The following is a 27,808-nucleotide window of genomic DNA, read 5'->3' on the forward strand; positions in this document are numbered from 1 at the left end:
CCTGGACTGCAGCTGACACAGCACTGTGTATCTCCATGGTCGTCGGCCACACCCTGACCCTTGGCGTGGCCTTAGTCCTATACAGGAAACTCAACGAGATGCGAATCTCTGCAGCTAAACTCAAGACAACTAGGATTGGAGGTCTCCGATGGAAACCCCGAAGGGAAGGTACCACACCAGAGATGGATAAGGACCTCATCGAGTTGAGTCCTCAGCCCTAACAAACACCTGCTATCCGACTGTCAGGATTCACCTGCCATCCGACCATGGTGGTGGGTGTTGTCCGATAATGACCACAGGGCATCATCCGACCACAAAGGGGGGATATAACACCAATGAGCGGATGGTATTCAACCATCTGTTCCATATTAATGAATCCTGACCCTTTGACACATTCTACACTCAAAGACCAGAACATGAGTTAAAGAAAAAAACAAGGACCTTCGTTTTACAACCCTCTTACAACATAACTCACCACCCTGGGCGCCGCCATGACGGCAACGTCCTGGCATGGATGAGAGTTATAACACCTTGGAGACTATCCAGAGATACAATATCGAACTTCAAAGGGAAGACCAACACCCGCCCTTTTTACTCGCAGCGATCATACATTCCAGTGATACAGACGCACACACATTCAAAAACAGGCACAAGCATTTTTGGCTAGCCCATGGACCTTTTCCTACTTAAACTACCTCTAAATGTATTTTAATGTCTCTCTTTTTGTGCTCAAATGTATGTATGCGGCATAGTGGAATATATGAATGTTACTGTGTGTTTAATGCAAACTTTATATGCATTTAGTTAAGAATAACTCTGTATCTCTGTATACGGGATTGGTAAAATCATAGTTCTTGGTGTCTGTATAAATCGTAAAAACACGACTGTAACGAATCTTGATAGCAAATTACAAAAAGATGCATTGTTTCAGAGGAACGATCTTGCTTAAGAAAAATGTTTAATTTTGTCATTGCCATAAATTAGACCAGTGGGCGGAGATCAGCAAACAAAGAAGATTTTTCCCGCCTCAGTTTGTTTACACTTCATTGGCTCATACTGAAAAATAGGTGTAAACCTGGTTTTACGTAAAAGCTCAGGGAAACCTGTATTCGGGGCATTCCGCCAGAGAGAAAAGAGGATTCACAGCTTTGCAACCGGACTTCAAGAAGTTCTCCGTTTATTCTTCTTTACTTTTCGTTTCATTTTAGTTTTTCTTTATAGTCTTCGGATATTTGACTTCGTTCAATTGTCTTCACGAGCCAAACGAACTTAAGTCTAATCATCTTTTGGCAAAGTTTACCTTCGCGTTAACCATCGAGCTCACGCATCATCTGCTCTGGAAAGAACCGCGGTGAGGCCGCACGGACGGACAATTTGAGCACAGCTACACACAAGAGCCAGATCAAAGCAAGTACTTTCTTATATCGCAACTAAAATTGCTGTTTAAGGTTGTCTAGGCTATTCCATGTTTGTGAAATTATTCAATGACTTGGGGTCTCTTGCAAAGTTAACTGTTTGAAATTGCCATGCTGAGTTTGGTTTTCACTTTCACTTTCTCTCCCTCTCTCTCTCTTTATCTCTCTCTCTCATTTATCTCATTATTATTCTTGTTCGTTTACCTTGTTTAAATTGTATTTTCGTTTTGCTATATACTCACATTTACTCCGTGTGAATTGTAGTTATGTACACTTTAGTCTGTTTTTATTAAATCCTATAATTTGCTTGAATTGAATTGTTTTATTGCTCATTGAGATCGAAGTCCCTGAATCGTGTGATCTACGCTACGAGCTTTGTTTTATATTAATTAATTTCAGTAATCTTAGTAGTACAGACACAGAAAATATTGTTTTTTCCTGATCAGAAGATTAATATTTCTTGGAGTTTGTAAGAAGGGTATTTTTATTGAATTTTGATAAGGAAGTCTAGCTTCCAGTTCGCTGGACGAACAGATTGTCTAGAGTAACTTAAATTAATTCTAGTAAAGGTTACCTTTAAAGGGGGGGTGAAATTCTCGTTTTCACTCAATATCCTGTTAATCTTGAGTACATATAGAGTAGTACTGCATCCTTCATAAATCCAAAAAGTCTTTAGTTTTATTATATTCATAAGAGAAAGATAGTCTGTACCGATTTTTCCCGGAAAAAACACGACCGGCTGGAGGTGTGATGTGTGGGCGGAGCTAAAGAATCACGAGCGTGAGTAGGCTTTTGCGTTGAGAGCGTTTGGAAGCTGTGAAATTACCGTGAGGGAAAAACCATCATCCAAAACAAACCATGGCTTACAGTCAGATTCAGCCGTTTATTTATGATCCAGAATCAGATCCAGAGGCTGAAACTGAATGAAAGCAGCAGCAGCAATGACTCGCTCCGAGCGCGGCTCGAACCCGGGTCTCTGGCATGGGAGGGGACGCACTAACAAGGAGGCAGAGATATTTGAAGCAGTTTTACTCACCGCCTGCGGTTCCAACACACGATCGTGACCCTTTTTCGTTGGGATTGCATCATCCTTAAGAAATAAACGATACGCAAATCCGTCGTCAAACTGGGCCTTGTTTGTAAAACAAGCATCTTCGAAATGCAGGGAACAAACAAAAACACTTGCACAACTCCGTTGATGCTCTGTAAAAATAAACTCCATCCACTGGTCCCTTAATACTGTTTTTTTTTTTGGTAATCTGTGCAGGGTTGTCTTGCCCTGGCAACCAAAAACACACTTCTTTTGTGACATTTCGCGACGCTCTCGCTCTGATCAGTGAAGTCTGTTGTACTCTCTCTCAGTGCTCTGCTATACGGGAGCGCGCGCTCTTCCGGCAGAAGTGCGTCAGGACCCATATAAGGAAATTCCGCTCCATCTAACGTCACACAGAGCCATACTCGAAAAAAACTTTCCGAAACTTGTGACAAACCGGAAGGAGTATTTTGGGAACAAAAATACTCCTTCAAATGTACAACTTAATTTTTGAAACTTTGTCCATGTTTAGCATGGGAATCCAACTCTTTAACAGTGTAAAAAACTCAGTATGCATGAAATAGCATTTCACCCCCCCCCCTTTAAATGATTAAATATTCCTTCTTTGGGTAATTTAATATTTGTAAGCAATAAGCAAGTTATATTCATAGACTCATGAATATTCACTTCATTTGAGTTAATTATTCCCCAGAAAGTGATTGTTGCTACACAGGGTTTGTACAGATACTGCAAAATATAATTCAAAGCCTTGAATAACCACCCCTGTTCACCATACTGATTAAAGGAATGCAAACCATAATGATTAAATTAATTTGCAGTACAACTAAGAAGAATAAATCACAGGTTTTTGACAGAACATCAGCAGCACATTTAATCTAAGCCATGTACTTTACAGTTTGTGATGACCTAGCATTAATGTCATGAATTATTGTAACTTTTATTGCAAGCAGGAACCTGTATACAGCATGTGTACATGTCTACTAAAATGATAACTGTTTTTATCTTCTTTCTATTATGACCTAGCATCAATTGTCATGAATTATTGTAACTATAATTGCAAGCAGGAACCTGTAAACAGCATGTGTACATGACTACTAAAATGATAACTGTTTATATCTTCTTTCTGTTATGACCTAGCATCAATTGTCATGAATTATTGTAACTTTTATTGCAAGCAGGAACCTGTATACAGCATGTGTACATGACTACTAAAATATAACCATTTTGTCTGTTCTTTCTATTATGTGTGATCAAAAATGATCAAAGGGGGGGATTGAAAGATTTTTTTTTTTATTAACTTTAGTTGAGCTAATTTGCAAACTGTAGCCAACTGTTCTATGTTCACAGAAGTGTCAACCAAATGGCCCATACAATCAGCCTTTTAGGTCAACATAAGATCAATGAATGGGCTCTCCGTGGGAGAGATCCTACCAAGGCATCAAAAGGTTACACTTATCATTGGCTCTCCATGGGGTGTTATTGTATTGTTTGTAGCACCTTTGTTAAAAGGCATAAAGGTCTGGTCTCACAGACAGTACCTTTGGGTTAAGACTGAAGGATGACATGTTAACATCACTGCTGAAGAACTGCTACACTACTACCTTTAATAAATTCTTGTCCCCACAAGAACTTTGGTCAAGCTTACTTATTTTATGTATTAGAGAAATCTAGTACATTGGCGAGCCAACCAAAATACCGCTCAGTCAAATACAGCAAAATCTAACAGTGCACACTTGAAGCACGTGTGAAACAACGCCAATCTATTGTCATTGTCAGGGTGACTGGCAGTATAAAAGGGCACCTGTTGAATACGTCATACTCTTTGATGTCTTCAAGAGCCATCTGTTTGAAGTGTGTGTGATAGACATTTACATTTACTCATTTGGCAGATGCTTTTATTCAAAGCGACTTGAGGCTGATTTATACGACTATAAGAAGGTGTAACATTAAAATATATTAAAGTGCACATAAACGCACACAAAACTCAATTACATACGGAGGGAGGGATTCTAGCAGACCAATCACATCACTTGAGGTCTGTATAGAATTGATGGGCTGATCGATTTTTGGAGAATAGAGATCGCTAATGTGTCGTCATCATGACGTATTCCCAGTGGTGAACGCAAAGCATTTTGGGAATCCGCGGCACAAACATTAGGTGCCAGACTTCTTTGCATGGAGGAAGAATGCAATGTTCAAGATGCCGTCTACCTGCTGTGTTATAAACTGCAATAGTCGTTCTCACGATAGAAGGGGCATAATGCTTAAGAACGGAATATCCTTTTAACGTTTTCAGCGAGGAAAAATAATAGTGCAAGCCATGTTTCAGAGGTGACAAAAAGGCGACAAATGGCATGGATAGCAGCGGTAAAGAGGCCAAGCTTACCTTCAATAACACTCCACCACACATGATGGTGTGTTCAAAGCATTTCCACAAAGGTAAGTTACAATTACCCTCTGTAAATGTTAACAATGTTAACTTTTCATTTAAAATCAGTTTTAAATGTTGTACATCTAGGCTAACGTTAACTTATTTCGCAATTTATTTGGTGAGCAAACCTGCCTATGAAATGTTGGAGTGTGATCCTGCTTTGATTACAGGAATAAATTAGTTTAAGTGAGTGAGGGAATGAAGTAACATTCAGCCAAGTATGGTGACCCATACTCAGAATTTGTGCTCTGCATTTAACCCATCCGAAATGCGCACACACACAGAGCAGTGAACACACACACACACACACACACTGTGAGCACACACCCGGAGCAGTGGGCAGCCATTTATGCTGCGGCGCCCGGGGAGCAGTTGGGGGTTCGATGCCTTGCTCAAGGGCACCTAAGTCGTGGTATTGAAGGTGGAGAGAGAACTGTACATGCACTCCCCCCAACCACAATTCCGTCCAGCCCGAGACTAGAACCCACAACCCTTCGATTGGGAGTCCAACCCTCTAACCATTAGGCCACGACTTCCCCCATAAATTATATTCAAAATATATTTAAAATATATTCAAATAGAAACATTGTTTTAAATTGTCATAATATTTCACAATAGTAATTTTTTTTTTTTTTTTTTTATCAAATAAATGCAAATAAATGTGTGACAAGCATTTGTGCCTCGCAGTTCGGGTCCCACTGCTACTGAGGCACGACGAGGACTCGGACCGCAGGACTTGCTGGGTTAAGATGCTCTTTTATGTTATCGATCACACGTATAGTGTCAGAGTTGAGCAGTGCCTGAAGGAAAGTGTGCTTCCATGTTTGGATTCTAACACTTGAGGGCATATTTGGTTTTTGCGTTTGTCTCAGTGAAAAGCATGCGCATGCAGAGTTACACACGCATTATGATGAGTAACAATGTCTAGGCTCCGTTCGCATTTGTTCCTATTCCCTAGGTCAGTGGTTTCCTAGGTCAACCTGTGGGCCGCCAATTACTATCAAAAGAAATAATATATTTAATATATATAATTTAATAACAAAAAATAAATATTAAACTGTATACGAGCTCGCTGATTGGTTTAAGAATAAACCACCAATTTATCTTAGATATTTTTTGCTGTATATGCTACAGAACAACAAATTCAAACGTGCATAAATGCTGTCAACATGTTCCCTCCTGACTGTTTGCTCCACTGACTGTCTACCCGGTACTGAGCTCTGCCTGGATCTGGTTTTCCCGTTTTGCTGAGCGGTGCCAGCCCGAGTTGTTTTCTGTTAATTTCCAGTCCATTCTAGGGCTGTGTGATTAATGTAAATCGTCATAAAATAAGTACACAGTACAAGCACATAATCCATTTTGTGATAATTGAGGATAGACCGTTTTATCTTGCTCCCGCCCATATTCGCAGCGGCATCCAAAATAATTTCGCACGTTTAAAGTCTAGTGTGACCGTGCCTTAACTCCAGGTTCACACTCTGTCTGTGATGCGCCTTTTTTCCGAGTCCATGTTAACGGATCAGAGTGTTCACACTGCATGCGGTAAAAGGCTAGAAATAATATAATAATGTGAAAATAATTAATATCTAGCACACAAGCATAGAGAGAGTTGTTGAGCGCACAGGATTAGGCCTGGGATGACCTCGACGCAAAAAATACGTCGACGCAAAATATGCGCATCGATTCGTCGACCTGTTTTTATTTTTATTCTTGCACCTTATGTGCGCTGAATATACGCGATGGCCAGATCAACATTCTGTCCAACGTTATATAACCAATCCAGGGGTTTTTCTGCATTGATCTTTTTTTTTTGGCGGCTGTCAAAGCCTTATTTGATCGCTGTGCCTGACAGGCCGCGTACGAGAGAGAGCCCCGGCTGCGCGCGCACACTTACAGTCTTCAAACAACACAAGCACTTCTTGCTCTCTCTCTCTCCCTCGTGCATATTAACCAAAATCATTAGACACGATAGAAAAAGGGCGAAACACCAAAGTTTCACGCTCGCTCGCGCACTCACAGTCTTCAAACTACACGAGCGCTTTCTCTCTCAATTTCAATTTCAATTTAGGTGAGCTTGTATTGTCAAAGCAGTTGCAGCTGGGCTGCTTACAAATAGTGCACATATGTATTTACAGAAAGAAAAATAGTAATAGTAATAATAAAATATATAAAAAGTATTAACCATGTTGTGCAAAGTGAATTAGTGTATGTGAATGTGTAAGTTAGAAATAAAATAAAATAGAATATGGAATTAGATTTACAGAGGCAAAATATACATCTAAGTAATACAATACAGTAATATGGAATAACATAATCTACATTGGAAACATCAGGTCAGGGCAGGTTGAGTGTTTTCTCTAACATCATGACAGGCAGACACATATTGAGCAGCAAATACACAGCAGTTCTTGTGTTCTCCTAAAAGATACGGCAGTTTCTCCTGGTTCGGAAGAGTTTTAAATGTCTGATGGATCTGCTGTATTTTATCATAGAACACTGTCCGTATGTCCGTGTATTTGGGGCATTCTGTTAGGAAGTGCAGTTCTGTTTCCATCTGATTCAGATCACAGTGTGAACACAGTCTCTGCTCCGCTGGCAGCCATGTTTTTCTGTGTCTGCCCATCTCTATCATCAGCTTGTGTCCGCTGAGTCTGTATCTGGTCATTGTGCTCCTCAGTTTCTGATCTGACACTGTGCACAGATACTCTGCCATACTGTACTCTCTCTTGAGAGCCAAATAGCATCGCATTTTACTCTGTTGTTCTGTTTGGGTTTGCCAGTGATTGATGTAATTCTGTTTGATTTGTGCAGTAATCTGATTTATTCAGACGTGATTCAGAGCATCAGTAGATGTTAGTGAAGCATCAGGACTGAAGCTCTGGATCAGCTGAGGGAGGGGACTGCTTTCTTTGCTCATCTCTTGGTATTGAAGGGCTTTATAATGATATGATTGGGGGTCACTGAGTTTCAGATGTTTCCAGAATTTAATTGCCCTTTTTTGTTTCTTTACGATTAGAGGATATTTGCCTAATTCTGCCTTGCATGCGTTATTTGTTGTGTGCTGGTGCACGTGTAATATATTTTTACACAGTTCTGCATGCAGGGTCTCAATTGGATGTTTTTCCCATTTGGTGAAATCTTGATTTGGATTGGTCAGTGGACCCCACACCTCACTGCCATAGAGTGCAATGGGCTCAATTACTGATTCTAATATTTTCAGCCAAATTCTAATAGGGATTTCTATAGGGCATTGCCGTTTTATGGCGTAGAAGGCCCTGCGTGCTTTATCTCTCAGTTCATTCACAGCTTGATTAAAGTTTCCTGTGGATGTGATAAATGTGTGTTGTGTTCCCTGGGATCTGGATCTTTTCTGGAAGATCATGATTTTGGTTTTCTTCAGGTTGACTGTCAGGGCCCAGGTCTGGCAGTATTGTTCTAGCAGGTCCAGGTTCTGCTGTAGACCATGTTGAGTGGGAGACAGCAGAACCAGATCGTCTGCATACAGCAGGCATTTGATTTGTGAGTTGTGTAGTGTGAGGCCAGGGGCTGTGGATCGCTCCAGACTGCTTGCCAGTTCATTGATGTAGATGTTAAATAATGTTGGGCTTAAGCAGCAGCCCTGTCTCACACCACGCTCTTGGGAAAGATACTTCGTACGTTGGGTGCCAATTTTTACGCCACATTTACTTTCAGTGTACATTGATTTGATAAGGTCATAGGTTTTACCTCCTATGCCGCTTTCAATAAGTTTGTAAAACAGTCCTTGGTGCCAAATTGAGTCAAAAGCTTTTTTAAAGTCAATAAAGCATGCATATATTTTACCTTTTTCTTGGTTGACATGTTTTTCAATTAGAGTATGTAATGTATAGATGTGGTCAGATGTGCGGAAATTTGGTAAAAATCCAATTTGACTTCTACTCAGTACCTTGTGTGTGGTGATGAAGTCTAATAGTCGAGCGTTTATTATGCTACAGAATAACTTTCCAAGGTTGCTGCTCACACAGATGCCTCTGTAGTTGTTAGGATCAGATTTATCTACGTTTTTAAAGATTGGTGTGATCAAGCCTTGATTCCAGATGTCAGGGAAGTGACCTACACTTAGAATCACATTGAATAGTTTTAGAATGGCCAACTGAAATTTACTGCTTGTGTGTTTTATCATTTCATTTAATATCCCATCAGGTCCAGATGCTTTTCTGAGTTGGAGGTTTTTTATTTTTTATTTAAGTTCTTTATCAGTTATTGGGAAATCTAATGGGTTTTGGTTATCTTTGATTGCTAATTCTAGTTTTTCCAATTGGTTGATTGTTTGGTTTTGTTTACAGTATGTGTCTGTTTGTACTTTATTAAACAGTGTTTGGAAATGACTTTCCCATATTTCTCCATTTTGGATTGCCAATTCTTCATGATCAGTTTTTTTCAGATTGTTCCAGTTATTCCAAAATTGGTTTGTGTTGACTGACTTCTCAATTATTGTGAGTTGGTTTTGGGTGTATTGTTCAAACATATTGAGTGTATGTTTGTATTGTTTTAGTGTTGCACAGTAAAGAAGGCGGATCTCTGTATTATTTGGATCTCTGTGTTTCTGATTTGAAAGTGTTCTCAGTTGTTTGCGAATAGTTTGGCAGTCCTGATCAAACCAATTTTTTGTCATTTTTGGGTATTAGATTTTTTTCCAGATTTTGTTTTCAATTTGGATTGTTTTGCTGATTTTTCAAATATATCATTTAAATCTTTGACCGCAGATTGACACCTTCATTGGAGTGAGCATAGATGTTATTTAGAAAGTTATCTATCAGTGCTTGTATTTTTTGGCTGCTAAGTGCTTTCTGATATCCTTCAGCGCTGTTTTCAGCCCATCTGTATGGTTTTCTGATGTTGTACAGTTTACTGGGCTTTGTGTTAATGTTATTTTCAGTCTTTTTGAGATACACAGTGATTTGACTGTGATCGGACAGAGGGGTTAGTTCTCTAACAGTGAATGATCTGAGAGATGAAGGATCTATGTCTGTTATCATATAGGCAACTGTGCTATTCCCAAGAGGTGAGCAAAATGTTAATCTTCCTAAAGTGTCTCCTCGTAACCTACCGTTGATGATATACAGACCCAGGCTTCGACAGAGCTGCAGGAGATCTTTCCCATTCTTATTCACTATATGATCATGGTTATTTCTGTGGATATGGGAGAATGTGTTATTAATAACAGTCAGTTTGTTGTTGATGTATTTGCTCCCTTGTGTGTCAGTGAAGTCCGGCTGTAGTCCTGTTCTTGCGTTCAGGTCTCCACAGATGAGCACATTTCCCTGGGCCTGGAAGTGGCTTGTCTCTTCCTCTAATATGGAGAACGTGTCTTCTCTGTAGTAGGGGGACTCTGATGGTGGGATGTATATGGCACACAGGTATATTTCTTTTCTGGATGGGAGCAGTTCCTTGTGGATTTTTAAGCCAGGTGTAGTATTTGCATTGCTTCACTGTGTTGATGTGGTTGTGGAGTTTTGATTTGTACCAGATTATTTGTCCTCCTGAGTCTCTTCCCTGTCGGACTGTGTTGAGTTTTTGTGATGGTAGGATGATTTCTCTGTAGTTTGGTGGGCAGTGGGTGACAGTGTCTGCCCTGCTCCATGTCTCCTGTAGAATTATAATATCCATATCTTTGATGCTCTGCTGGAATTCAGTGTTTGAGCTCTTTAGCCCAAAGGCTGCTGAATTCAATCCTTGAATATTCCACATTGATATTGACAGAGTCATTTTAAAAGTTCACGGTATAGAGTTCTTGTTTTCAAAAATAGAGGTAATCCTTTTCTAATGTAATATAGTGTTTTGGAAAAGTAAAGTTTTTTTTTTTTTCATTGTTAGGCAAGTGTTTGCATGCTGTGTGGCCTTTCATGCTGTCAGCTGGGCACTGATGTAGTTCAGCAGCTGTCTGATCTCACTCATCTCCAGTGTATTTGCCTGTCCTTTCAGGGCCTGAGCGTAGCTCCTGGAGTGTGGGAGTGGTGCTGGGTTCGGTGTGTTATCAGCTGAGGCTGCATGAGCGGGTGGAAGGCTGGTTGCTGCTGCTGTTGGGCTGTTCCTCATGTTGCTTCTCTGACTGGAGTGATGTTTTTGTGGTTGTGGGTGTCTTGGGTGGTGATCTGGTGCAAACTGGGGTTTCTGCTGATGGGCTAGTGTAGATCTGTGGTGGTGTAGTGCTGATGCATGGGGTGTCCTGATGTGGATTTTAGCATGTTGTGTGGGTCTCTGGTATTGTGCAGCCAGTGGTGGTCGTTCTCTGTGATGAGTTTGAAGGTTTATGCTGGGTGTCTGGTTCTGTGTTCTGTAGGTTCGCAGCTGTGTTGTTTTCAGGGGTGTGAATGTGTTTTGTCTGCCCCACGCTGTGTCTTTCAGTGTTTTTGCAAACACATTGACTTTGTCCTTCTTTATGTGTACATGGTCATACAGGTCCCTGATTGTGATGGAGGGGTGATGAGCCAGGTGTAGGAGGGTAGAGATGGTGATCTTTGTGTTGGGGTAGATCTCTGTAGCCTTCTCTGCTACTCTGCAGATCAGCCGCCAAACTTACTCCTGTTCCCTTCTCAAGTCGTTGGTGCCTGTGTGTATGATGATATGTGAGGGTGTGCCAAAGGTGGAGTCAGAAAGTATTCTGAGGGCATCCCCTGTTTTTGGGCACCAGAGTTTTGTTGTTTTAAGGCCTGGAAAAAGTCTTTCTCCTTGTAGGAACTTCCCATTGGAGTCCACGAGGATGGCAATGTAAGCCTCTGTTTACACTGGCTGTTTCTCAGTTGGGGTTGTAGCTGTCATGTTTTTCTGAAGGATCTCTGGTTTTTTGGAGGCTGCAAGTGTCCCTGCTTCCATTTGGCTGTTGCTGGGCTGTGATGGTTTGGTGGGTGCCGGAGATGTGCTGCTGGACTTTGGATGTGTAGGTGTTGGTGTGGGGGACGGAGGGGGGACTTTGGGGGCATTCACAGGGGTAGTGAGACACCTCATCTGTGTTGTTAGGTTCTCCATCTGTTTGTCCCTTTGTTGAAGCTCAACTTTGAAGCATGCAAGCTCCCTCCCCATGTAGTCTTTCATTTCTGAAAGTTCCTTCTACATGATCTGTTGAAGTTCTTTGAGGTCTTTTTTGAGTGTTTCCCTGTCCTGATACAGAGTGTCCATTTCCCTTTTAAGTTCTTGGATGGACATTTTCAGCTGGTTTCTTATCTGGTCCAGCTGTTCTCTAAGTTGTTCAGTTTCTTGAGTGGTCAGGATGTGGACTTGCTCACTCAGTTCCACTATTTCCACTTCCAGCAGTGCTAAGCTGTGCTGTAGCTGGACAAGTGTGTTGTGTAGTCCTGTGCTTTGGGGAAGACTGATGTTCTCTGTGGTTTCTGGAAGGGTCCTGTTCTCTGTGTTGTCGTGGTTTGAAGACTCATTTTGGTCAGTGTCTTCTGGTGTGTCTGTATGGGTTTGCTTGAAGGGGTTTGCTTCATCTCTTTCCACCATATCTTTTAAGCAGTGGAAGGTCTGTTCAAAGTTTGTGAGGGCAGCACTGTTTCCCTGTATCATTACCGTTCCATTTTGATAAAAGTTTATTGTCAGGTGTCTGTTCTCTGGTTCTTTTTCTGCATCTTCATAAATGCACAGTTGTCTGCCTTTACAGGTTCCATGTTTGGTGTGATACTGGAACAGTGTGCAGGAGGCGGTGTGCCATGCAGTCGGGTGTTCTGTGTAGAAGTGTTTCTTTTAAAGTGTTTCTGGGTGTTCCTTCTGAGTTTTGAGCTTGTGTTGTTGTCTGCTCTTCTCAGACTTGATGTCTGGGGGGTAGGAAAAGGTGTGAGCTCCAGTCCCCATTGCTGGTGTTGCCATGGTAATGCCGTTTACAGGTCTTTGATATTGATTGTGATGGCTCAGTTAATCCAATCAGAAGGTGTGAATGACAATAGCCCTCTTTTGTTATTTTAAATTGCTATACCCTTCTATAGCTGTAGTATGCCAGGGGACAGTTGGTCAAGTTTGTTTGCAAAGTTTATAAAAGAGTTTATAAAAAGTTTCCCTTTTTAGTTGAATTTATCTTGAATTTATCTTGACAGATTGCTTATAAAAGTTATTTTATTTCGAATACAGCTCTTGTTGTCTTACCTCCATCAAATGGAAAGTTGGGGGTCCGTTGGTTTTGTTTGTCCTTTTGCAATTTTTGGTCCTTGTTGTTTGTAGATGGAAAGGTTATATATATATATATATATATATATATATATATATATAAGTTTTTTATATATACGTTTTTGTGGTTAAATCCTTTTTTAAAATGGAATAATCCTTTTTGTTAAATCCGTGAAGTTTGTAAGTGGTTCTTCTCCAGCAGTTTTTTGTGTTCGTTCCCTTGTTGTAGGGTCCACTCCAGTGTCCTTTTGTTTAGGTTCCACACATTTTTCTTGTTTTCAAGAGATTTTCTCCTAATTTCTTGTAAAAATAAATATTAAAGTAATTTTTTTTATAGTGAACTTGTGCTCACCGTCCCATTTTAGTTAAATTTGTGTTTTTATCTTTGGTTTACCTCATATTAGAAGCAAGAAACTCTAGAAAGACTAGGAGCTCATGTTATGCATGACCTCTCTCTGAAAGCTCTCAAAGCTCTCGCTCTATCTCTCTCTCTCTCTCCCTCGTGCATATTAACCAAAATCATTAGACACGATAGAAAAAGGGAGCAAAGTTTCACGTGGAGCATTCAGAGATTTTTTTTTCTCCATGACAGGCTGCTGGCTCCCAATGTTAATTTTTATTTATTTATTTATTTGTAAAATCACTCTCTGTATTAGCTTAAAGCCCTCAAGTTTACATTGGCTACTGTAGTCTTTCAATTGCTCTGAACAAGTATTTTGGGTGACCTTTTTATTGAATGCTAGACATCAAGTTGTTGTTATTTTCATCTGAAAGAAGAATTTTTTTTCAGTAAGCTAGGCCCTATGTGTTCAGCTTTGTTTTAGTAAGCTATGTGTTTTCAAGGCTTCAAGGTTTTATTGAATGCTATCTCTATACAAGTGCAAAGTAATGCATTCTTAGTCAGTCTTTTATTTTGTAATTGTAAGAGCAATAAACATATATTGCAATGTTAAGGAATTCATGTTTATTTTTCATTCAGATATGTAAATCAACATGTATAAATTGTTAGTAGAAAATTAATGGGGAGATAATCGAAATCGAATCGGTCTGAAAAAAGTAATCGTTAGATTAATCGATGCATCGAAAAAATAATCGCTAGATTAATCGTTTAAAAAATAATCATTTATCCCCGCCCTACACAGGATGCAGTTTAAGTGAGAGGAGACACGTTTTAAGAGCGTACTGTCTCTCGTGAGAGCAGCGTGTATCTGAGCAAGCACGTCTGGTTTTGTGACAGAACAAAGGAAATCTTCGTGCAAACAGAGAGATTTGCTCTTGTGCATTATTTTAATGTGCTTTCGCATTACAATAATGCGCTCTCTCTGCTGCTTCTGCACCGCACACACATACTTTATACACATTGCAAACGTGTGGACCTGTATAATCTGTTTCAACACCTGAGGCACCGCAACAATTAATGAGCTCTATGAACAATGCAAGGCAAAAATGAAAAAAAGTCCTTAAGTCTATAAATGTTCTTACACCTTTACTGTAGTGATTATTTTGACTTATGTCTGTTCAGTAGCGTAGCCAGAAAAGAGACTCTGGGTGTGCATATGAAAATCTGGGTGTGCAACATTTATTGTCAGATTACTGTGCAAAATTATGGGATAGTATTTTTGTCGCACTGCTTCCGTCCAACCATACTCCTAGTGGTAATTTGTAGGTCGTGTCAAAATGTAGTTAATTGTTACAGTTTTTTACAATCACTTTGCTACTATATTCAGAACCTTGATGTCATTTTTCAAAACTCTAGACACAAAACTCAAAACGGTTATCACTTGTAACACAGGCTGTCTAATGTTCAAAAAATTGCCTTGCGCATTCAGATCTTTATAGAAATCTTGCACTTGCAAAATCATTGGTTCAAAACACAAATTTACTGTGAAAAACCATTGGAACATAACTATAGATCACCCACACACAAGCAACCGATAGTTTCACTGTGTCATTTTTCGTACAATAATTTGATATTGTAGAACAAAATAGGTGATACAGGTTTCATTATGGTACTACATGTACAGTAAATACATCTCTGTAAAAGTACTGCAGTACGGGTCAAGGAAGGGAGAGTATGGGGGTAAATACAGGGTGGTAAATTGTGCATGGGCCTGAAACCATGCTTCCACCACATGAGCATGATGGAACCTGACATTGTCCCACACAATGACATAGGTCACACATTCAGCTCTACAAACCTGATCGATCTCATCAAGAAAGGTGACAAGGAGAGCTGCATTATATGGTCCAATATGAGGTCTACGTCCCACCACACCAACTTCTGGTGGCCTTGTCTTCTACCACGTTCCCCCACACCTCTCAAATGAGGCCCACGACCACCTCTCAGAAGGGAGGCCTGTCCTCTGCCATTCCTTTGACCAACACGTCTTCGTCGTCTTCCTCCCACCACTGCTTGACCTCCATTGTGACCTGGATCACCTGCTGGCTCCATGTTACGTATCACTATGCTCTTGCAATTGGGTCCCAATCAACTCTTCACTATATACTCATTCCACAATGTGCACTCAGTCATCAGTAATGAGTTGGCAGAATTGGACAAGCAATTACAAGGGCCTGCACCTATACAGTGCAGTACTGTCAATACTGTAAATAGTCTGAAAATGTGGTACAGTATTTGGGGCCATAGACACAGTGCCTGATGAAGCATTATGATACAGTTTTTTACAATCACTTTGCTACTATTTTCAGAACCTTGATGTCATTTTTCAGAACTCTAGACACAAAACTCAAAACGGTTATCACTTGTAACACAGGCTGTCTAATGTTCAAAACATTGCCTTGCGCATTCACATCTTTAAAGAAATCTTGCACTTGCACAATCATTGGTTCAAAACACAAATTTACTGTGAAATACCATTGAAACATAACTATAGATCACCCACACACAAGCAACCGATAGTTTCACTGTTTCATTGTTTGTACAATCATTAAATATTGTAGAACAAAATAGGTGATACAGGTTTCATTAAGGTACTACATGTACAGTAAATACATCTCTATAAAAGTACTGCAGTAGTAGAGAGAATACTACAGACACAGTGGAATCATTGAACAAAGTTTGTAATATATTGATGCAAAACACTACAGTACAATCACACCATAGGTTTATTTGAATCAAAGCAAAAATAAGTAGCTATGAAATAGAAAAGAAAAGAAAAGACAGTACTGTAAAACATCAAATGCAGTGTTCCTCAACTTGCTTGCTTGTAGTGTAAGAAACAAAACATTGTTATCAACTCTGTGTTGTGGATTTGGCCACAGGTTCTCATCTACATCACAATGGATGTTTTCATTAGCCAAACATCTTGGAAAAACATCTGTTGCTGCCGCTGTCTTGGTCCGTGGCCTTGTCCTCTACCACGTTCCCCCACACCTCTCAAACGAGGCCCACGACCACCTCTCAGAAGTGGTGCCTGTCCTCTGCCATTCCTTTGACCAACTCGTCTTCCTCCCACCACTGCTTGACCTCCATTGTGACCTGGATCACCTGCTGGCTCCATATTACATATCACTATGCTCTTGCAATTGGATCCCAATCAACTCTTCACTATATACTCATTCCACAATGTACACTCAATCATCAGTAATGAGTTTGCAGAACTGGACAAGCAATTACAAGGGCCTGCATCTATACAGTGCATTACTGTCAATACTGTAAATAGTCTGAAAAGGTGGTACAGTATTTGGGGCCATAGACACAGTGCCTGATGAAGCATTACAGTATGATAAAATATTAGGCTGCATCCATGGATATTGTAGTCTAATTGGTTCATGCTCCACGCTAATTGGTGACAATGAATCTCAAAACGTTCATGATTACATGGAAGATTGTTTGTCTCCATTGTTTCCATTAGAGCTGAAACAACGAATCGATTTAATCGATTAAAATCGATTATTAAAATAGTTGTCAACTAATTTAGTAATCGATTCGTCGCTAAATAAATTTTATTTGCCATAAGCGGCTCATTTCGTGCATATTTCAAATCTGCGGTGACCAAAGTGTGGCAGTAATGAGCCACCGGAGGTTTTACTCAGCCAGTACAGCAGGTGAAGTAGCGAATAGCCAATAGCTGGCCTCGTTTTATGTCACGTGCTTCCCGAACAGCGTCTCTGCAGCATTCAGCGGGAAGTGGGAGTACTTTACTTTGAGCCTTCAAAATGAAGAGTAACCTGTAAACTCTGCACTACTGAACTGTTTAAGGGGCCGTTCACATATCGTGTCTTTTTCGTGCTCAAGTTCGTTATTTCCTATGTAGGCGCGCAGTATGCACTCTCATAATGGAAGCGACGCGGTCGCGACACGCACGCGGTGCGATGCGCCCGTTTTTCCAGGCGCGTCCACACCGCATCCATTTATCCTTTGCTGAAATTTCCGGGTCTTCATGGAGAGGGCACGTCATGGAGAGAGCACGTCATGGTTGCTTAGCAAAGGCAGACGCCTCAGGGGCGCTTCTGCCCGAGCGCTTTGGAAAGAAGGAGAAAGCGGTGCGACTAGCGTTTTCCACGCGTTTTTAGGTGCGATATGTGAACGGCCCCTAAGAATTTTATTTGTGCAGATTCTCCAGTACAAGGTTGTTTGCAAATGTTTAGTCGTAAAAGCTGATAACATTGCTTTTAACAGTTAACATTTAAAGCTTTACAAACATGTTATGTTATCAGTTTGTCGTTTACCAGTTCATAATTCAGACTTGCAGCCTAATTATGACTGAATGAGAGAGGTAAATGTTTGAGTATATTTAAAATGCACTTCTTTTCTAAGTATTCACTGCTCTTTTTCTCACAGCAGGTTTTTTGTGTGTGTCCCAATTTTTTTTTCTGGACAACCTTCTGTTCCATTCAGGTTTCATGCCATTGGCACTTTTTTTCGAAGGATTGTTTACAATTGGTTATAATCTCTTAAAAATCTATGCTGAATGATAAAGACCCTTTATTAATAATTTACTTGGAAAAAATGGAAAAAACTAAAATATAAGTACATAAACCGATTAATCGATTAATCGTAAAAATAATCGACAGATTAATCGATTATCAAAATAATCGTTAGTTGCAGCCCTAGTTTCCATACAACTATGCATTAAGAGTAATGCAACAGTTACTTCTCATTTTGAGCAGTTGTATCAATTGATAGTTAGATCATTGCAAAGAAATGAATTGACCTTCATTTGAAATGTAATGTGAGAATTGCCTTTTGAAATAGTAGCACTTTGATGTTAAGTTGTGTCATATTGAACAGATGATTTTTGTTGAATGAACAAATGATCTAAGTTTTATGAGTATTGTATCCAAGCAATTGAGAAAAGGGTTAGAGTTTTGAAAAAATTTGAATTTTGATCATTGGTTTTGAGTTTTGTGTCTAGAGTTGTGAAAAATTACATCAAGGTTCTGAAAATAGTAACAAAGTGATTGTAAAAAACTGTAAATGTAATAATTTTCTTCCAAATACGATAATTTTGAACTTCTGGTACAATACTTGAATATTTCCAATCTGGCAACACTGTCTGTTGATGTTGGGCCCGGGGAGGGAGAAACATCCTCATCAGGGGTAACGTTAGGCTTTGTGTCCGGCTGTCCATCAAGCCAAGGTTTTTTGCCAAAAAAAAATTAAGAAAGGAGCTCTGCGACATATTGCTAGCTAGCAATGTGCAATCAAAAATTATCTGTTTATATCATAGACTGCTGGGGTCAAAGTCAGCTGCTGTTTGCTGATTGGTTGGCAGTCCAAATGTCGGCAGATATATTTTAACAAAAATAATTGAAAATGTAAATTATATTTTAACATTTTGAGCATTATGGCACCATATATTGGATTCTTATTTCTGTGCCTCTGAGAGTATGATTTAGAATGTTCAGTGACGTCACAGAACTGCCAGATTCAAACCAGGCGGCAAGGAAGTCGACCGGAAGTTGAAGTCGGGTGGTGGCTGCCATCTTTTAGCAGAACTTCACTTGCGTTAGCATTCCCATTGACTCCCATTCATTTTGGCGTCACTTTGACAGCGAATAACTTTACATCTGAGGCGTTTAATGACTCCGTTTGTCCATTATTTATTTCTAAAGATACACAACAATTTATAAAGGGCTCCATTACCTTCTATGTTACATTATGGCCCCGTATAAACAGTTTTTGTAAAAAATTGGCTAACGATTGCGTATTAACCACTCGACTCTCTGTCGCATTACCGTACAGACAGGAGGAGAAGCTCACAGGCAATTAACTTAATATGGCGTACTGGCGTTACATTTTAAAATACTGTACAAAATAATTAATCAGAATACTTACTCCTGCTCACTCACGACAAAGAACTCCCCGCTCAAGCTCGCCGTCTCTGCAAGATTAACAATGGTAGTTTGCACGCACAGCCACTTAGAAGATTTACATCTGTCAGACACGTTGCTGACGTCGTCAAGCTTCGTTTAAGTCTGCGCCTCAGAAACGGAAGTGCTAAAAAACGCTAAAAATGGGGTTCACTTGTCTCAACTGAGTTTCAATGGGGTCGCTGTGTCCATTTCTTTTACTGTCTATGATTCAAACAGCTTTCGCGCGTTGGCTGGCACTGAGCCAGAGACGGACGCGCTCAGCGCTTGTCATATATCACAACTAATATGCAGTGTTTTCAACCACATAATGTTTATTTTAGGTTTCATACATTTAAATATACATAATCACTAGTAAAACAATACACTGATAGTTTGTAAAATACACACTGATTTCTATGGAAGTGTAATTTGACGACGTGTTTTATTCATATATCAGACACACATAGCAGAACAATAAAGTTTACTCTATTCTTCGACCAGTTCAACAGCCACTTAATTTCATGTATTTCGGGAGAATCTGGGGAATTCAAGTGTAAACTGTAAGTTACGTTAAATCCGGCTGACAGGACTCTGAACTGCAGCGCTCATCTCGTTATAGATCAAGATAATTTATAAGGGTTTTTAAACGAAGAATCTGAATATCAGATTGAAATGGTAAGCAAATTTGTGTATATATTTGAATAAAAAATAAAAAAATAAATAAAACGAATACCGATACATCGGTTAGTGGCTGCGGTGTGTCACGTGACAATCAGGACGCGTCGCCATGGAAACAAGGGGTCAGTTAAAATATTTGTAATTAACGCGTGAAAGGGTTGATTTAAAAATCTATATATAGTCTAAGTAAACAACAATAGCCCAAGTTTAGTAAATATTTTTTATTGAGACTATAAAAAATAATTCTGAATTTATTTTTTTAGGTGTGCCAGCTTCCACTGTGGGTGGCACCGGCACACCCTGGCACACCCGTGGCTACGCCACTGTGTCTGTTCTAGAGATGTTACAACTTTTTGATAAAGCTCTAATTGGTTTTCTTTTGGAAATATGTTTCAAATTCATCCTAAATGCATTTCTGACTGTAAAGCATATATGTGTGCTTAAAAACCCAACAACAATTAACCCAACAATAGTGGGGTTAGTTTATTATTATTATTATTTATTTATTTATTTTTTGCAGTGGGCCGTGCAAACATATATGTTTGGTTGTGTGGGCCAAGAGTTGAAAAAGGTTGGGAACCACTACCCTAGGTAAGCGGGACAAAGCATCTGCGTGTGTTGATCTGCTGGATCCACACCCCGGGGTTGTCAGATGCTGCAGTTACTATTGGGTTATTATGACGATGAAGTGTGAGCACAGAATTTGATTTTGGGCAGAGATATATTCATCCCAGCCGTGCCTCTCTAATATGCATGTTTTTGTGTATGGAGAGCCTTGCTGGGCATGAATATATTTTTATTCTATGGAGAAATGCTTGTGAGCTTTCTTTCCCCGGGTTTTTTTCAGCATCTAGAGTGGTTTTGGGGAATGTTCCTTCCTGTACTAAGCCAGTTGGTTTTAGGAGAGGGAACAGCCGCGAGCTGAAGCTATCAAGAGTTCAAACACACAGTATTGTATCTTGTTTGAACAGAAACCCACACCTCTTAGGGAAAAATGGTTGTTTTACCACACATTGCATTCATATTAGGGCTGTGTGATATGGACAAAAAAATAAATCACAATTTATTTGATCAATTTTGCGATTTTAATCACGATTTTGACAAACAGAGATATGCTTCACAGTCAGAATCAGAATCAGAATGAGCTTTATTGCCAGGTATGTTTACACATACAAGGAATTTATTTTCCTGATAGAAGCTCTGCAGTGCAACAGAATGACAGCGACATAACAAAAAGAAAAACACATAATAAAAGAATAAAAAATACAAATAAGTAGGTAAGGAATGACAATATACAAAATGTATGGCAGATATATTACAAAAAGCAGTTATGTACAGGTATATTATGTGGAAAATGTAAGTGTACACTAAGTATGTGTGTTAGATAAATAAGTGTATGTGTATATAAACTGGGCTTAATTTGTGCCTGAAAAACCGTAGGGTGGCATTTTCATATTTCACACAGAGAATAGCCAGATGTGGAGTGAAAAATGATCCAAAATTCATATCTCTATTATAATTTGTTTTTATTATTTTAAATCAGAGGGGTTTACAAATATTTAACCAATGATAAATATTTAAAAGGGCTTGTCAGTAAAATTTTATAACGCCATTGGATCCTCAAGCTCTAAGCGAAACCTCGTCACTCCACCCCCACTTCACAAGATTGATGTGCACAGCCTGAAAGAGGCATATCTCTGCTTATTCGCAAAGGAAGTGTAAACAAATAACTGTTTGAATAGTACTGAATGTTCTTTACACAAACACTATATCTGTAAAGGCTTATGTGTTTGAAGACTGGAGAAGTAGGTTTTTTGCCATCTAGCCAATACTTTTTTACATTTTAAATATCCTGTGCATAAAGCGCTTACTCTTTCCTATTATGATCAAGATTTTGGCCAACAATAAAAACTATGCGCCCATATAGCAACAATAAAAGTTATATAACCTGTATACCTTTTATTTGTCAGCACCCACAACAGACATCATATTGTGTGTATTTGGTTGCTTAAGCTCAACAAACTACAAAAAATTACTTTTATAATACTCGCAACCTTTGGATGTGACTGTGAGGGCACATAATACAGCCTTTGGAGCGTGCGATAGAGTCCTGCACGGGTTTGGGTACCCGACGGGTGACCCGCAAATTTGGCTGAAACGGGTGAAAAATATCCAACTGTGTCGGATACGGATGCGGGTCGGGTCGGACGCAGGGGAAACACGGGTCTAAACATGGGTTCAAAACAGTCACGTGCAGACGTAAAAATAGGCCTACGTTCCACTTTTTAAAAAATCACAACCGCGCGGTTGCACGAGTCATTAGTTAACAGACATAAAAGATCAGCCAGCTGTTTTTTCCCCGTTGTTTTTGTTTTCTGTATATATATATATATATATATATATATATATATATATATATATATATATATATATATATATATATATATATATATATATATATATATATATGTGTGTGTGTGTGTGTGTGTAAATATATTATATATATATATATACAAGAGAAACATACCAATTTGAAAAATTAACAGAATGCACGGTCGAAATAAATATCTGGATGAGGACCAATTTCTTACTGCTTAATTCTCAAAAAACAGAGGTGTTAATTGTATTCATGCGACGAACAACCGTATAAGTCCAAAAAAACAAAAATTGAGATAACCATGTGACTTCAATGTATGTGTGCCACTTTGTATACAGAATCACTTTGGGGGGTGTTCGCGCGACCAAAACTCTGAATTTAAAATTTTAAAATAGTCTCACGCGGAAAAACCGATTATGTCCAGTAACGAAAAATGGAGACGCCGGTTGCTTTCATGTCCGCTGCGGACATTAATAGACAAAACGTCGGCAAAAAAAGGAGAGCGAACATGAATGAATGGAAGGACAGGGCAAGGAAGTCTCTGAGGGATGCTGGGAAAGCATATGTGAACTGGAGAGGAGAGCAAAAACGAGGAAAAAGTCCACCAAAAGAGGTGAGTGAAAAACCGTATACAAAGTATCTACATAAAGTTAGCGGTTACAGACAGAGGGTCATCGTCTACTACAGTTCATTCATATAGCTCACTCTTTTTAAAGGTTCAAGTCATGTCGTATGAAAGCTGAGAAAATTAGGATTCAGGGGACGTTTTAAACATGTCTCTCTACTCCTCATAATCACGGAGAAATGAATCGAAACGCTTTAGGTGCTTCTGTAACACCAGCCCAGCTGCGTCTACAGTAATGTTAGGCTTTTTTTTTTTTTACCATTCATTGATTTTGTTATAAGCACTGCTGGCAGAATTTTATATACATAAACAAACATATGTAAATTCATCCCCAATCTTTAAGATGTTTAGAGTAGAATTTGACTGTTTTATGTCTTCACTGAAATTGGTTAAAAAATAAAAAAAAAGATAGAAAAAAAAGTCATTGACGTGTTTAAATATTTTGATATAATTTTTGGATTCCTGTTACCATTTAATGTAACACTTTGTTTTTGTAATATTGTATGCTATGCTATTTTTGTTACTTGTTATTTAATAAATAATAAAAATAAATGAAAAAAAGGTAATAATAAAAAAAAAAATGCATTGATTGTGTAAGCTGTTATATATTCTAGCTAGTAACCTTAATAGCTGCTAATAGCTCTAGTGTTTTATATCTCAAAAAAACAAAAACGCTAATGTGACTGTTTCTGTTAAGGGAAAGGCGTGCAAGGAGACATGTCCCAGGCAGTGTTCAAGCCTAACAGACCAAAGAAAACTCCAGCTCTTCACAGAGTTTTATGCTGTCTCTTATGAGAGGCAGCAGGCTATCATTCTCTCTGGTTTGGAGCAGGTATGCTAACTTAAGCAATTCATGACCATATCATGTCAACAGTATGCAATGCATTACAATGTAGGCCCATAAAATAACCAGTGAATTGAATACTACTGTATGCCTTCAATTCACTAAGACTGCACATGTGCCTGATCACTGATCATCCCAATATGTCTTTTTACTTCTAGCACAAGGTGAGTCGCAGAGGACCACGTGGGCCCGACACTGAGAATACTAAGAGGAAGTACACCTTCAAGTACCATGTGCAACAAGGAGGTCAAAGACTTGCTGTTTGTAAGCTCACATTTATGTCCGTCTTTCAACTGACCAACAGTCGCCTACAGGCAAGTTTTAAACAGCCTAGCTTTTTCCGTTTGTTAACTTTTTATTACATGCATGATTTTAATTAGATACATTGTCCATAACATATTTATTTAAAGTTACTTATCTTTGAAAAGGTTATTCAAGAAAAGTTAGGCAGTCAGTCTGAGGGAACAGAGCAGGTAGTCAGGTCTCCATTAGAGGACTTCAGAGGAAAACATAAGAACAGGTAAAAAAAAAAAAAAAAATTCTTGAAGGACCTCATGCTCTCGTCCTGTTAGTTTTTAAAGCTGCACCAATGTCAGCATCAGTTGCCCTACAACATTCCCTGATCTAATGGTGCACTTGACGCTGGCATTATAGGGCGTCGGGTGCCTTGCCACCCTATAACGCCAGCATGCACAAACTGTGATGGTTAGGATTCAGCTCACTGTTGTTGCCCAGTCAGGAAACATATTTTTGCACTTTGAGATCGATATCAGAGGTAAAGTGCTATGCAAATGTAATGTATGATCCCGGGATTTCGAGATCGGCCAAAATGTCCGGGATTAGGCTTTTGCATTCTACAGTTGCCAGTAGTACAGTAGTATCTCTCACGGAGGAGCAGGAATTTTCTTAGCAATTCTAAAACGCACACATCAATCGATCACGTTTAGCGTTCATGTAAACACTACATTCAGATTCACCAATCAGAATGAATTCAGTTAGATTGAAACAAAATGTGTGCATGTAAACAATGACAATTTTTGCGTCATCTGAGGATTTTTTCCAGACAAAAAATACATAAATCTCTCATCTCAGGGGGATATGAGGGAGGAAAGCATGGTAATTTGAAAATACTACTGGTTTTCTACTAATACAAAGCTTAATGCTAAATCCTGAGAATCCCATTAATGATTGTTTGTGAAAAACAAAATCCTATAGTTTAGAGAAAAGTTTACAATTATATAAAATTTTATTGTCACAGAAACAATGCAATTGTGCAAAACAGACCAGCATAGTTTATTATATTTCCCTTGTTCATGAGTTGTGTTGTTTATTTTTTAGGCCTCATAGCATTCATCCTGCAGTGAGAGAGGGGATAAGAGAGCAAATCCTGAGCTTCCCACGCCAACCGAACCACTACGGATGAAGGGAGATGTGGAGAGGGAGTACCTGAGCCCTGATTTAAACCTGCTCCGCATGTTCCGCCTGTACAAGGAAAACAATCCAGCATCCACTGCAAAGTTCTGGCTCTATAGGGACATCTTCAAGCAGCAAAACCTCAGTTTTGGGCAGCCAAGAAGTGATACTTGTGCAAAATGTGACGCCCTGTTCTCAAAATTAGTAGCTACTACAACAGATGGAGAAAGGTTGAAGATCACAGCCAAGAGTGAGCTTCACCACCAGAAAGCCGAAAAAGCATACACCTAGTTGCAGGCTGACACAGAGTGGGCCAAAGCCAATGATGACTGCCATGTCATTTGTATCGACATGCAGGGGGTAGTGTACACGCCAAACCTGACACACTCCAACGTGTACTATCAACGGCAGCTGGCCAACTACAACCTCTGTATCCAGGAGATGGGCACTGACAAACCTCCTACAATGTGCCTCTGGCATGAGGGCATCGCTCACAGAGGTTCCATCGAGGTGGCAAGCTGTCTTTTGAAGTGGGCAGAAACATCTTTCGCTCCCCTAGTCCAGGCAAAGGAACGGAAGCTCATCATCTATAGTGACCGATGCTGTGGGCAGAACAACAACTGGCGAGTCCTAAACCTCATGGCCCTACTCGTATCTAGAGGGTACTTCAGTCAGATAGAGCAGAAGTTCATGGTGTCTGGTCACTCCTTCCTTCCCTGTGACCGTTCATTTGCCACGCTGGACAAGAGGCGTAAGGTGTCCACACTCCACACCCCAGCGATGTCGCCGAGATGATCCGTGGAGCCAGGCAGCTGCATCCATTTAAAGTAATTGAGATGAAATGTGCGGACTTCAGGCAGCTCCCTGATGCAACATTAAAGCATCCACCTGGCTTCCTAATCACATCCATGATGTGGTTGAAAGTGACAGGTAAAGAACTAAAGAACTAGACTAAAACTAAACTGGTTTTCTGAGATTAACAGTGTTGGGGATATGTGTGTGAAGGAAGAATCATTATTGAATTTCTTGTTGAATCATGATTTCAGCTACTGATCCATGGTGTGTCCACACAAAAGGGAGCCACAGCCTCTACGAGGGATGGAAGCATTGGCTGATCACCAAACAGAGGAAGAATCAACCACCTCCAGCTCCCTTGTTCTCCACCACGTATGCTCGTGCTTACGAGGACCCTTTGCCCATCAAGAAGGAGAAGCACCGTGACCTTATGAAAATGCTAGCCTACATGCCAGCGGAGGCCCAAGCATTTTATGGGACATTAGAATGTGAAGAGTAGCCTGGTATGTGTAGGTCATGTGCAGGGAAAGGTGGGATATATTGTGTATATTGTGTGAAATTAATCATAAAAGTAGTTGTAGCTTATCTTGTATGCCTTATCTTATGTTGTATAATAGGAATATATAGGTATTTATTTTATTTTATTTAGAACCAAAAAAAGGAAGACGTATATGGTAAACTAGCATATAGAACCAGCACGGAATGAAGATGATGTATGTCTCTATTGTAAATATGTATTGTTTACCATTATTACTGTTTATTGTTTGTATTTATTGTTTATTGTATGTACGGTTTGTTTGTACTGACGTTTATTTTCTGTACTATAAGTAGGCCTATGTATTGTTCATTGTTCGTACCGTATTGTCCGCGTTTTTGTTCTGTGATTTACGTTGGCAAAAAATAAAAAAAATTGAAAGAAAGAAATGCTTAATATTTTCTTTAAGGTTCTGTTACTGTATTAAAACTAAGATAAAGGAATCAAATCTCCAGTGGTTTAAATTGATATGATTAATTGGACTTATACTGTTATTCCACATTAACTGGACATATACTGTTCTTCCACATTCCAGAAATGTAAATTACTCTAACTTTTTATTTTTAAGATTGATACTAAAAAATCCTGTCTCATTAGAATTGGGAAGCTTTTGTTGTCTATCTTCAAGTAAAAAAAAAAGAAAAAAGTAATATAATATTCAGTCCAAATTAAAAAAAAATGTATTATTCAAAAATTGAAAATATGGACTTATATGGTTCTTCGTCTCAAGCCCTCAATTATAGGACCTAAAAACTCAAGCATGTAATAACCTAGAACGTTGTCTAAGACTTGATGGCTGCTCTGTCAATTCTTCGTCATCAGTTAGGAACCTAGGTGTGCTATTTGATCACAATATTTCCTTAGAAAGCCACGTTTCTAGCATTTGTAAAACTGCATTTTTTCATCTCACAAATATATCTGAATTACGGCCTATGCTCTTAATGTCAAATGCAGAAATGTTAATCCATGCATTTATGACCTCAAGATTAGATTATTGTAATGCTTTATAGGGTGGTTGTTCTGCACGCTTGGTAAACAAACTCCAGGTAGTCCAAAATGCAGCAGCTAGAGTTCTTATTAGATCCAAGAAGTATGACCATATTAGCCCTGTTCTGTTCACACTGCACTGGCTCCCTATTAAACATTGTATAGAATCTTGCTTATTACTTCTAAAGCCCTGA

At 39.3% G+C, this 27,808-nt stretch overlaps 1 protein-coding gene and 1 long non-coding RNA gene across 2 annotated transcripts in view; one reads left to right on the top strand and one right to left on the bottom strand.

Annotated features, from left to right (window-relative positions):
• The window catches only part of nadka (NAD kinase a), a 218,139-nt gene that overhangs the window by 173,084 nt on the left and 17,247 nt on the right, over positions 1-27,808 (bottom strand). The window lies entirely within an intron of this gene.
• On the top strand, positions 22,599-27,432 carry LOC113107886 (uncharacterized). Its single transcript, XR_003292719.1, has 3 exons — positions 22,599-23,238; positions 23,738-26,227; positions 26,344-27,432. It is a non-coding gene; the product is annotated as an uncharacterized LOC113107886 (long non-coding RNA).

Source organism: Carassius auratus, chromosome 8, assembly GCF_003368295.1.
Source record: "Carassius auratus strain Wakin chromosome 8, ASM336829v1, whole genome shotgun sequence".
Classification (NCBI taxonomy): Eukaryota; Metazoa; Chordata; class Actinopteri; order Cypriniformes; family Cyprinidae; genus Carassius; species Carassius auratus.